Source organism: Aegilops tauschii, chromosome 7, assembly GCF_002575655.3.
Source record: "Aegilops tauschii subsp. strangulata cultivar AL8/78 chromosome 7, Aet v6.0, whole genome shotgun sequence".
NCBI lineage: Eukaryota > Viridiplantae > Streptophyta > Magnoliopsida > Poales > Poaceae > Aegilops > Aegilops tauschii.
Genome location: NC_053041.3, coordinates 487829724 through 487841661, shown reverse-complemented (window position 1 = coordinate 487841661; position 11938 = coordinate 487829724).

Below are 11938 nucleotides of genomic sequence, written 5' to 3'. Positions count from 1 at the left end.
GCTATTGCTTTCTTCATAACTTATACATGTTCCTATGACTATGAGATTATGCAACTCCCGAATACCGGAGGAACACTTAGTGTGCTATCAAACGTTACAACGTAACTGGGTGATTATAAAGATGCTCTACATGTGTCTCCGATGGTGTTTGTTGGGTTGGCATAGATCGAGATTAGGATTTGTCACTCCGAGTATCGGAGAGGTATCTCTGGGCCCTCTCGGTAATGCACATCACTATAAGCCTTGCAAGTAATGTGACTAATGAGTTAGTTGTGGGATGATGCATTACAGAAAGAGTAAAGAGACTTGCCGGTAACGAGATTGAACAAAGTATGAGGATACCGATGATCGAATCTCGGGCAAGTAACATACCGATGACAAAAGGAATGACGTATGTTGTTATGCGGTTTGACCGATAAAGATCTTCGTAGAATATGTAGGAACCAATATGAGCATCTAGGTTCCGCTATTTGTTATTGACCGGAGATGTGTCTCGGTCATGTCTACATAGTTCTCGAACCCGTAGGGTCCGCACGCTTAACGTTCGATGAGGATTTTTATTATGAGTTATGTGTTTTGGTGACAGAAGTTTGTTCGGAGTCCCGGATGAGATCACGGACATGACGAGGAGCCTCAAAATGGTCAAGAGGTAAAGATTCATATATAAGACGATAGTATTCGGACACCGGAAGTGTTCTGGGGGTACCGGGTACGTATCGGGTCACCGGAGGGGGTTCCGGCACCCCCCGGCAAAGATATGGGCCTTATTGGGCCATGGGTGGGACAGACTAGCCCCTAGTGGGCTGGTGCGCCCCATATGTGCCAAATAAGAGGAGAAGGAAGGAGCGGAAGAGCGAAAGGAAAGGGGAGGATTCGTCCTCCCCTTCCCTTCTCTCCCCCCTCTCTTTCCTTCCCCGCCCGACACTTTTGGAAGGGGGGAGGCCAAATTGGACAAGGCCCCAAGTAGGATTCCTCCTACTTGGGCGCTCCCTTGCTGCTCCCCTCCCTCTCCCACCTATATATACGTGGGGAGGGGGCGCCTAGAAGACACACCAATAACTGTTAGCCGTGTGCGGCGCCCCCCTCCACAGTTTACGCCTCCGGTCATATTCACGTAGTGCTTAGGCGAAGCCCTGTGCGGATCACTTCACCATCACCCTCACCATGCCGTCGTGCTGACGGAACTCTCCCTCGACACTTTGCTGGATCAAGAGTTCAAGGGACGTCATCAAGCTGAACGTGTGCAGAACTCGGAGGTGCCGTACGTTCGGTGCTTGATCGGTTGAATCGAGAAGACGTTCGACTACATCAACCGCGTTAAGATAATGCTTCCGCTTTCAGTCTACGAGGGTACATGGACACACTCTCCCCTCTCGTTGCTATGCATCACCTAAATAGATCTTGCGTGATCGTAGGAAATTTTTGAAATACTGCGTTCCCCAACACTAAGGCCCCCTGAAGGTACAAATCTCCTCGACAGACCTCCATTCAAATTTACTATGAACGTTGCAGAAGTAACACATCTCATAATCATTGCAATCCACTCTGTGGCAAACCCGTATTTAGCAAGCGTCTGTTCAAGAAATATCCACTCCACTCTATCATATGCCTTCATCATATCCAACTTAAATGCACAAAAAGCTCTCCTCCTTTTCCTAGTTCGAAGTGCATGAACACACTCATACGCCACAAGAACATTGTAAGTGATCCATCTACCTGGCACAAATGCACTTTGCTCCTCAGAAATAAGAACCGGCAGAATTCCTTTAAGACGATTAGCCAACACCTTTGTTGCTATCTTGTATAGAACATGACAGAGGCTAATGGGCCGAAACTGCGTCAGTAACTCCGGAGAATTAACCTTCGGGATCATGACAATAATTGTGTCATTAAAATTCGCCAGTGTCGTCTCTCCATGAAGAAAGCTACGCACTGCTCTACAGACATCCTCACGTAACAGAGGCCAGTGTCTCTGGTAGAACAGTGCTGGGAGTCCATCCGGTCCCGGCGCTTTTGTTTGGCCCATCTGGAACAATGCCACCTCTATTTCTTCGTCTGTGATCGCCGCGGTAAGCCTTGTGTTCATATTATCCATCACCGAGGCCTCCACATGCTGAAGAAGGTCTTGCGCCCCTGCCGATCCTTCCGAGGAGAACAGATTCTCATAGAAACCTGCAGGCATATCCTCATCTCATTGTTCACTAGACATCGAGTCCCGTCCTGGCGCCGTAAAGCTCTAACCGTGTTCTTCCTCTTGCGATGTGAAGCTCTATTTTGTAAATATTTTGTGTTTTGATCGCCCACTTGCAGCCAATCGACTCTGGATCTCTGTCTATAGAACACTTCCTCTCGCTCATATATTTCCCGTAGTTGTTCCTCGATCTCCCTGATTTCTTGTTGGTAGCCGCTATGAATAGATCACTCTTACGCCTCTTTCAGCTGCGTTTTCAACCGCGTGATCTGCCTTCGAATAGAGCCAAACACCACCCGTGCCCATGTCCTCATGCTACCAGTTGTGGCTCCTAGTCTTTGGCAGAATCCGGCCAGGCTGTTGTCGCCCGTGGCCGAAGCCTCCCATGCTTCCTTCACCATCTCATCATATTTGTCATGCCTCGTCCATGCCTCTTCAAACCGGAATGGTCTCTCACCTCTATGATCTGTGCATGGAGCCATCTCCAATGCTCGAACCAGTAAAGCTTGATGATCAGATTCTTCCGTCATAATATTTTCCACCGAGGTCTCCGGGAAGAGTTCTAGGAACCCATCATTGCATGCAGCCCGGTCCAGTCTGACCTGAACGTTCTCATCCCCCTCTCTCTTGTTGTCCCATGTGTATTGGTACCCCGAGTAACCCAAGTCCGCAAGGCCGCAGTCAGCCAAGCAGAAAAACAAAAATCTTCCATCTGTAAAAAACTCCTCGGATTGCCTCCTCGTTGATCGGACTGAAACATAGCTTCATTATAGTCTCCCATGCAAATCCATGGTAAATTATCCTGAGCACGAAGATAGCGAAGGGCATCCCATGAATTATTTCTCTGCTCTCTACATGGCTCTCTATAGAAACCAGTGAATCTACAGATCTTCCCATCCCACACCACCTTAGCATCTATGAAATATTGGCTCCAAGGCCTAACGGTGACACTGACATTATCTCGCCACCACAAGGCCAATCCTCCACTCTGACCCACACAGTCAACAGCTACACCATTCCTGAACCCTAGACTCCATTTGATTTTCTCCATTGCTCTTACCCTTTTCTTTGTCTCACATAAAAATACCACCAATGGGTTGTAGGACCTAATCAGGTCTCGAAGCTCGCCAACTGTCGAGTCCAACCCCAACCCTCGACAATTCCAGGCTAGGAGATTCATTGATCTTGGCGTCCCTGGGCACCAGGGTCCGCCGCTGAAACTTTGTTCTCTGAGATGCGGTTAAACACTGAGTTAGTCTTTTGTCTCGTATCCCGGATAAAACCGTCACCATCCCCCTGCCTATCATGATCACCCTTAGGTATCCACACTTGGACTGGGCGTCTCTTCCTGCTATCATATTCCTTCCTGTCATAAAAATCAGTTCGGGCTCTTCCACCCCATTCTTCCCTCGGCCTACGTACATAGTAGCCCCGACGCCACTCCCGGGATTCATGCATATCGGGTTTTCCCGGTGGATCACCCCGACCCGCTCCGCCCGCATGCACACCTTGCTGGTAGTCCAGCTTGTCCTTTCCCTTTCTTTCTCTTTCTATTTTCCATTCATACTCTGTCATCCGATGCTGGCTATTTTCCATAAGCTTGTGCCTTAGATCCTGTTCTCGACGCTCCTCTAAGTCATCACGCAGATCATGTTCCTTCTTGTTCCCGTGCTTTCCACTATCATTCTTAGGGCTGTTCACTTCATCTCTAAAGATACGACTGCCCCCGCCAGTGTGGGATTCAGACGCGTGCAAGAATTTAGAATTTAAGTTGTGCTTAGTAGGCATGTCTCGCACTTTCAGATGATCATATCTGTGTTCACCCAAACTTTAAACGCGTCTTAACCGACCGTCAGCTTCTCCCTCTTCGGTCAAGGGCCGAAAAGTGTTATGTACTCCACATGTCGAGAATATCGATGGTGTTTCCGATAACCAGGCAATCAGGCCATAAGGCTGTAACAGACAAAGCGCGCTCAGGGAACTTATGCTATATTACCGACGAAGTGTAAGAAGCATCTTCGAAGAAAATAGTACCCCCACCGATACCTTTCTTCGGTTGCTCATTGTTACTATGAGACTTGTGCAATAGATTTTTTGTACTCATGAGTTCCGTTGTGTGCCGACCATGATTGAAAACAATAAGAGCGCTAGCTTTTGGCTTCACCCAGTCTGAGGTCCGAGCTCGGATGACCCGATCGTGACAATCGTAGAGGTGCTCCCTTTACTCCCTAGCCGAACAATCAGGAACGTAGGGGTAAACACAGGAGCAAGGCAACCTAGCTTGCAGATCACTTAAGTCAACATGGTGCATATTGTGGCGTAATACACGAACAAGGAACGAAGCCATACAAGTATAATCATATGCAAGAGGAAAGGCTTCATAAAGGAAGCCCCCAAGTAAACGGGGTATTCAAATTTGTGTGTCACAAACAAAGTTTTGACAAGGAAGGTTTTCACATACAACTTTTAGCCAAAAAAGTTTAATGCTTGGTCGAACCGAACAAAATTTAAAACTGAAAGTTTTTGAGAATAAAAGCGACTTAGCTGGTTAATGTGCTCGGTGTTTATGCATGGCCCCAGCTTGTGGTGGGACAATGTCCCAGCCCCCAAGCCGGTCCCGAGGTGGCGGAGCGAAGAGCTCGGCACTCCGAAGTGGTGACATAGCATGGCCAATGTAGGCCGACAGTGTGACGCCGAAGTCCCCGGCGTGGGTTAATGAAGTGATGATGAAGCCCCCGGTCCAGCCGAGGTGATGTGGTACATTGGTACGCCGAGGTGACAGCGCTGCCCGACCCGGATCATTTACCTGTGCACAGAAAATAGTGCAAGCCGGAGATAATAGGAATAATAATAAATTAAAAAATTTGTTGCATAATTAATAATTTATGCAAAGTGAGTAATAAAAGAAATATGGCCCGTGTGCCGAACACTTGATGAGGTAGAGCTCTCTCAGCGATGCCGAAGTCCCCGAGGCAACCGAACATGTCGGTATGGCGATTCGACCAACAAGGTGATCACGCGAGCCGATTTATGTCGATTGGGACAACGACGTCGGCTTGCCGAAGTGACCCGTGACGCAGTCGAAGTCAAACACCTACACACATAAAATAGTGCGGCCCAAAAAGGATAATTGCTTTTTGCAAAAATAATTTATTTAAAGAGAAGTGGCCTGGCGCCGAAGTCAATGGCGATGCAGGGCGTCGGCGTGACGCGGTGAAGGCGTGGCAAAGCTTGAATTCACAGGCTGGTCCGAGTTCCAGATGCGGCATTCGCCGAACTGTATACGGAAACTGACCGAACCACCACGCGACCATCGTTAATACGGCCACCATTTGATAGACCTGTGTACAGATGATGAAACAAACCAGAGTAATAATTCCTTGGAAAAAATAAACGCAAGCAAGAAAAAATACTAGGATTAATAGCACCTGGTTTATCTGTTGTAGCAATATGAAGAAAGGTTACTCCCAAAATTGGGACTCGATCCGCACACCCATTGCCTGATGGGCGATAAAGCGACGGCATGGCGATGCTGGCAAAGGTGCGCTCACCGAGGCAAAGCCCCCGGTCTAGCTAACGTCACAAAGCTGGTCGGCTGGTGACGCCGAAGTCACCGGAGTATGTTGATGAAGAAATAGCAAAGTCCCCGGTCCAGCCGAGGTGTCGAAGCCTCCATGTCAGCCGATGAGTCGAAGCAGGTCGACTGGTGACGCCGAAGTCACCGGAGTAGGTTGATGAAGAAATAGCAAAGTCCCCGGTCTAGCCGAGATGACGGAGCGGGTCGGTAAGGAGACGTTGCAGCTGCCATGTCAGCCGAGGTGTTGAAGCAGTTCGGCGTGATGGACATCGGCTTGAAGAAGCAACAGTGCGGCCATGCCGACGCTGGTCATAACTTGTGACGCGGTCAATGCCGGATTGATGAAGTGACCGAGCGGTCATGTCGGCCCGCCCGACCCGTGCAATCCATGGGGCGATGGTGTTGGTGATGATTTATCCTTCGCAATGCCGAACTCTTGTTCGGCTTGCCGAGCTAATGATCCGATAAGGTTAGGCTCGGCTCGATAAAGCGACGATCTGTCTAGCGCAGGTTGGCAGACGTGGAACGTTGTTACCGGATTGGTTTGACACCAGCGCGATGGTGAAGAGTGCCTCAGAGAAGGCTTAGAATTTTATGGGCACGTGTTAAAAACAACACACAATACCCTAGAAGAAAATTCCTTTAAGAAGGTCGTCCAATATCACGTTCATAAAGAAACATGAATTCTGGTCAGATCCGTATTCGCGCAGAAAACAGATCCGAAAAGTGATGCACTAATCAGAAGGTTCCCGGAGTCTGGACGGTCGGATCGAGCTGAAATTTGGAGGGGTGGTAGATATAGGAATTCCGCAGCCGATCAACAGTTGGATCTTCCAAAGGACGTCCGAGCTAGGTGCTGGAGACCACGCCCTAAACTCGTCCAGACTCCCATCCAGATTTGACAGGGCTCCGGTATATCGTAGATTGCCGGAGATTCCTCCATCGTAACTTGACGAAATTTTGCATGGTTGTTGTAGACTTAATTCTGCACAATTCCACCAAAGGAATCGTCAAAACGATGCTCGAGGAGGTGGTGGTAGCGGATACAAGTTCGCTGTTCAGAAAACCAGCGCGGTCGCCCGAGGGCAATGTTGACGTTGAGCCCTCGAGCACCAAGGATGATTTCTCCATGATCATGATAGGGATCGGAGTTGATGTTGATGGAGGCCCGCATCCGAATATGATGATCGGAGGCAGGGCATAGTCCTCAGTCAAGCCAAGGTGACCAGTCGAGCTGGCAATGAAGATGCCGACGTCGCAGTCGATCTGCAGACGAGCCATTGACCCTTTGCCGATCACACAGTGGAATTCTCAATGAAAGCACCATTGTCGGTGTCAAAACCGGAAGATCTCGGGTTGGGGTCCCAAGCTGTGCGTCATGGATCGATGGGTAATAGGAGACAGGGGACACGATGTTTTACCCAGGTTCAGGCCCTCTCTATCGAGGTAATACCCTACTTCCTACTTGATTGATCTTGATGAACATAGGGTTACAAGAGTTGATCTACCTCGAGATCATATGTTGTGGTCAAAGACCTAAGGGTATAATGAGTAATGTCATAATGATCTAGCATATCCCTATCGACTAGCCCGGCCTCGGCTTATATAATGTACCAGAGGCCTAGGATAACAAGAGTCCTAGCCGAATACGCCGGTGGAGAGGAGTCCTTGTCTTGATCACCAAGTCTTGTGGAATCTTCCTCGTGTATACTTCGGCTGTCCGAACTGGCCCATGAGTAAACGTCCATGGGGGTCCTCGGCCCAATCCAACTGATCGGGAGACGACGTGGTGAGTACCCCCTAGTCCAGGACACCGTCACCCAATACAATGGTAAATTGTATAGGTGCACTAGTTCGGCGAAGAGATGGTGATACAAGTGCAATATGGATGGTAGATATAGGTTTTTGTAATCTGAAAATATAAAAACAACAAGGTAGCAAGTGGTAAAAGTGAGCGTAAACGGTATTGCAATTCTAGGAAACAAGGCCTAGGATTCATACTTTCACTAGTGCAAGTTCTCTCAACAATGATAACATAATTAGATCATATAACAATCCCTCAACATGCAACAAAGAGTCACTCCAAAGTCACTAATAGCGGAGAACAAACGAAGAGATTATTGTAGGGTACGAAACCACCTCAAAGTTATCCTTTCTGATCGATCTATTCAAGAGTCCGTAGTAAAATAACACGAAGCTATTCTTTTCGTTCGATCTATCCTAGATTTCGTACTAGAATAACACCTTAAGACACAAATCAACCAAAACCCTAATGTCACCTAGATACTCCAGTGTCACCTCAAGTATCTGTGGGTATGATTATACGATATGCGTCACACAATCTCAGATTCATCTATTCAAACCAACACAAAGTACTTCAAAGAGTGCCCCAAAGTTTCTACCAGAGAGTCAAGACGAAAACGTGTGCCAACCCCTATGCATAAGTTCACAAGGTCACTGAACCCGCAAGTTGATCACCAAAACATACATCAAGTAGATCACGTGAATATCCCATTGTCACCACAGATAAGCACATGCAAGACATACATCAAGTGTTCTCAAATCCTTAAAGACTCAATCAGATAAGATAACTTCAAGGGGAAAACTCAATCCATTACAAGAGAGTAGAGGGGGAGAAACATCATAAGATCCAACTATAATAGCAAAGCTCGCGATACATCAAGATCGTGCCGAATCAAGAACACGAGAGAGAGAGAGAGAGAGAGAGAGAGAGAGATCAAACACATAGCTACTGGTACATACCCTTAGCCCTGAGGGTGAACTACTCCCTCCTCGTCATGGAGAGCGCCAGGATGATGAAGATGGACACCGGTGAGGGATCCCCCCTCGGGCAGGGTGCCGAAACAGGGCCCCGATTGGTTTTTGGTGCCTACAGAGGCTTGCGGCGGCGGAACTCCCGATCTAGGTTTCTTTCTGGGGGTTTCTGTATTTATAGGAATTTTTGGCGTCGGGCTCACGTCAGGGGGGGTCTCCGAGTCATCCACGAGATAGGGCGAGCCCAGGGGGGTAGGGCGCGCCCTCCACCCTCGTGGAAGGCTCGGGACTCTTCTGGCCCAACTGTTTTACTCCGGAGGCTTCTTTTGGTCCATAAAAAATCATCAAAAATTGGCACGTCAATTGGACTCCGTTTGGTATTCCTTTTCTGTAAAACTCAAAAACAAGGAAAAAACAGAAACTAGCACTTGGCTCTAGGTTAATAGGTTAGTCCCAAAAATCATATAAAATAGCATATTAAAGCCCATTAAACATCCAAAACAGATAGTATAATAGCATGGAACAATAAAAAATTATAGATATGTTGGAGACGTATCAAGCACAAGTGTGGAAAAAAGGATAGTAGCATTGTCCCTTTTATTTCTTTTTTGTGCCTTTTTTGGCCTTTTTTTATTTGGGACAATGCTCTATTAATGATGATCATCACACTTCTATTTATTTACAACTCAATGATTACAACTCGATACTAGAACAAAATATGACTCTATATGAATGCCTCCGGCGGTGTACCGGGATGGGCAATGAATCAAGAGTGACATGTAATAAATTATGCATGGTGGCTTTGCCACAAATACGATGTCAACTACATGATCATGCAAAGCAATATGACAATGATGAAGCATGTCATAATAAATGAAACGGTGGAAACTTGCATGGCAATATATCTCGGAATGGCTATGGAAATGCCATAATAGGTAGGTATGGTGGCTGTTTTGAGGAAGATATAAGGAGGTTTATGTGTGATAGAGCATATCATATCACGGGGGTTGGATGCACCGGCAAAGTTTGCACTAACTCTCAAGGTGAGAAAGGGCATTGCACGGTACCGAAGAGGCTAGCAATGATGAAAAGGTGAGAGTGCGTATAATCCATGGACTCAACATTAGTCATAAAGAACTCACATACTTATTGCAAAAATCTACAAGTCATCAAAAACCAAGCATTACACGCATGCTCCTAGGGGGTAGATTGGTAGGAAAAGACCATCGCTCGTCCCTGACCGCCACTCATAAGGATGACAATCAAAGAACACCTCATGTTTCAAATTTGTCACACAACGGTTACCATACGTGCATGCTACGGGACTTGCAAACTTCAACACAAGTATTTCTCAAATTCACAACTACTCAACTAGCACAACTTTAATATTACCATCTTCATATCTCAAAACAATCATCAAGTATCAAACTTCTCATAGTATTCAATGCGCTCTATATGAAAGTTTTTATTATACCCATCTTGGATGCCTATCATATTAGGACTAATTTTATAGCGAAAGCAAATTACCATGCTGTTCTAAAGGACTCTAAAAATAATATAAGTGAAGCATGAGAGATCAATAATTTCTATAAAATAAAACCACCACCATGCTCTAAAAGATATAAGTGAAGCACTAGAGCAAAACTATCCAGCTCAAAAGATATAAGTGAAGCACATAGAGTATTCTAATAAATTCTGATTCATGTGTATCTCTCCAAAAGGTGTGTACAGCAAGGATGCTTGTGGTAAACTAACAAGCAAAGACTCAAATCATGCAAGATGCTCCAAGCAAAACACATATCATGTGGTGAATAAAAATATAGTGAAAGGACATGCGGTGCCCCCGTGTGTGGTTTTGGTAATTGATGGCATTCTCTATGGACTAATGCTTGCCTTGAGTTATATTCGAAGGATTTGTCCATAGGATTTTCTTGAAGTCCATGTGTTGGTTTCAAGGAGTTTATGAGATGTCCAAAGTGCTTTTCAAGGAATTATCCAAAGATTGGTCATGTGAGAGTTGAGCTTATTGCAAGCATGTCTTGAAGAAGAAGATTGTGTGAACATTCAAGTTTACCTTCAAGACATCATCCTAATGAAGAGAGTTGGAAAGATTCAAGGCTTATCAAGACTAGGTACAGAGAGTGATTCAAGTTGATCAACACACAAAGCGCACAAGTTGTACCGAGAGGGACCAAGTGATCCCATGGTATGGTAAGCATTGTCCATTACACTTTGTGTACTAACCCATGGTCTACGTGAGAGTTCTGTGTGGGGTTAGGTATGTTTCCATGGTCTTGCGTCAAGAGGAAGATCTCATACAACCCATGGAGGATGACATCAAGTGGTGATCGTCATCAAGTTTGCAGTGTGCAAGTTCAAGTGGTGCAACACGAAGAGTGGCTCACCCATAATGGAGTATGAGGGAGCAATCAAGCTTGAATCTTGCCGTCCATTGTGGTGTCAATGGACTTGTGAAGATATGCCAAAGAGTGGCTCACCCATAGTGGAGTATGGGGGAGCAATCAACTAGTGTTCATCGAGCCAACACAATCAAGAAAGGTGGTCCAACTTGAGGAAGTCAAGATCGTCATCATCTAGCTCAAGTGGACTATGTGCAAGGCAAATGTTTTCCCTTGATAGGTTTTCTATTTTACCGGTCTCATAGTGGTAGTTGGGAGACCGGGTTGTAGGATCGATTGTCGTACTATCAAGGGGGCTCTCTAGTGAGTAGCTTGATCGTATCGTTCGTTGAGAGCTTAAACCATTGCATCCTTGCATCATCTCTCTTGGTTCTTGTTTGGTTCTTCTCCTTGTGAGATTTGGAGCTTATGGTCATCTTCATGACAAGCTTGAGTTCGTCGAAAACCGATTTCATATGCATCTTCTTTTGTGTTTTCGGTGTTGGAGTTTTTACCGGTCTTAATTGAGAAAGGGTTCTCACCATTTTATTTTGGGTATTTTCTCAATTGCTATTTCTTGATATTTCTATCAAGACTCGGTTTGCTCTTGTCCTTAGCTTTCCAACAAACTTGATTTCGTCGAATTCGGAGCTCGTATGCGAAAGTTGTGGCTGTTTTGATCTTACATGTTTTACATAGAGAGTTTGTACCGCCCCATAGAGAGGTTGTACCGGTGGAGCGGTTGTACCGCTCCAGAATTGGTCTGAAGGTTGTACCGGCCATGTACCGCTCTACCACCAGACATTCTGTTTTGGAGCGGTTCTTGGGCGGTTGTTGACCGGTTGTACCGGTCAGTTCAGTTTAACCGGTACTACCGGTCCCGCTGGCTGTTGTACCACTCAGGGCTTTTTCCTACAGGTTGGTTTTTCCTCTGCTTTGACCGGTTGTACCGGTTCGTGCACCGGTTGTACCGGTCCTACAGTTTTCTGCACATAA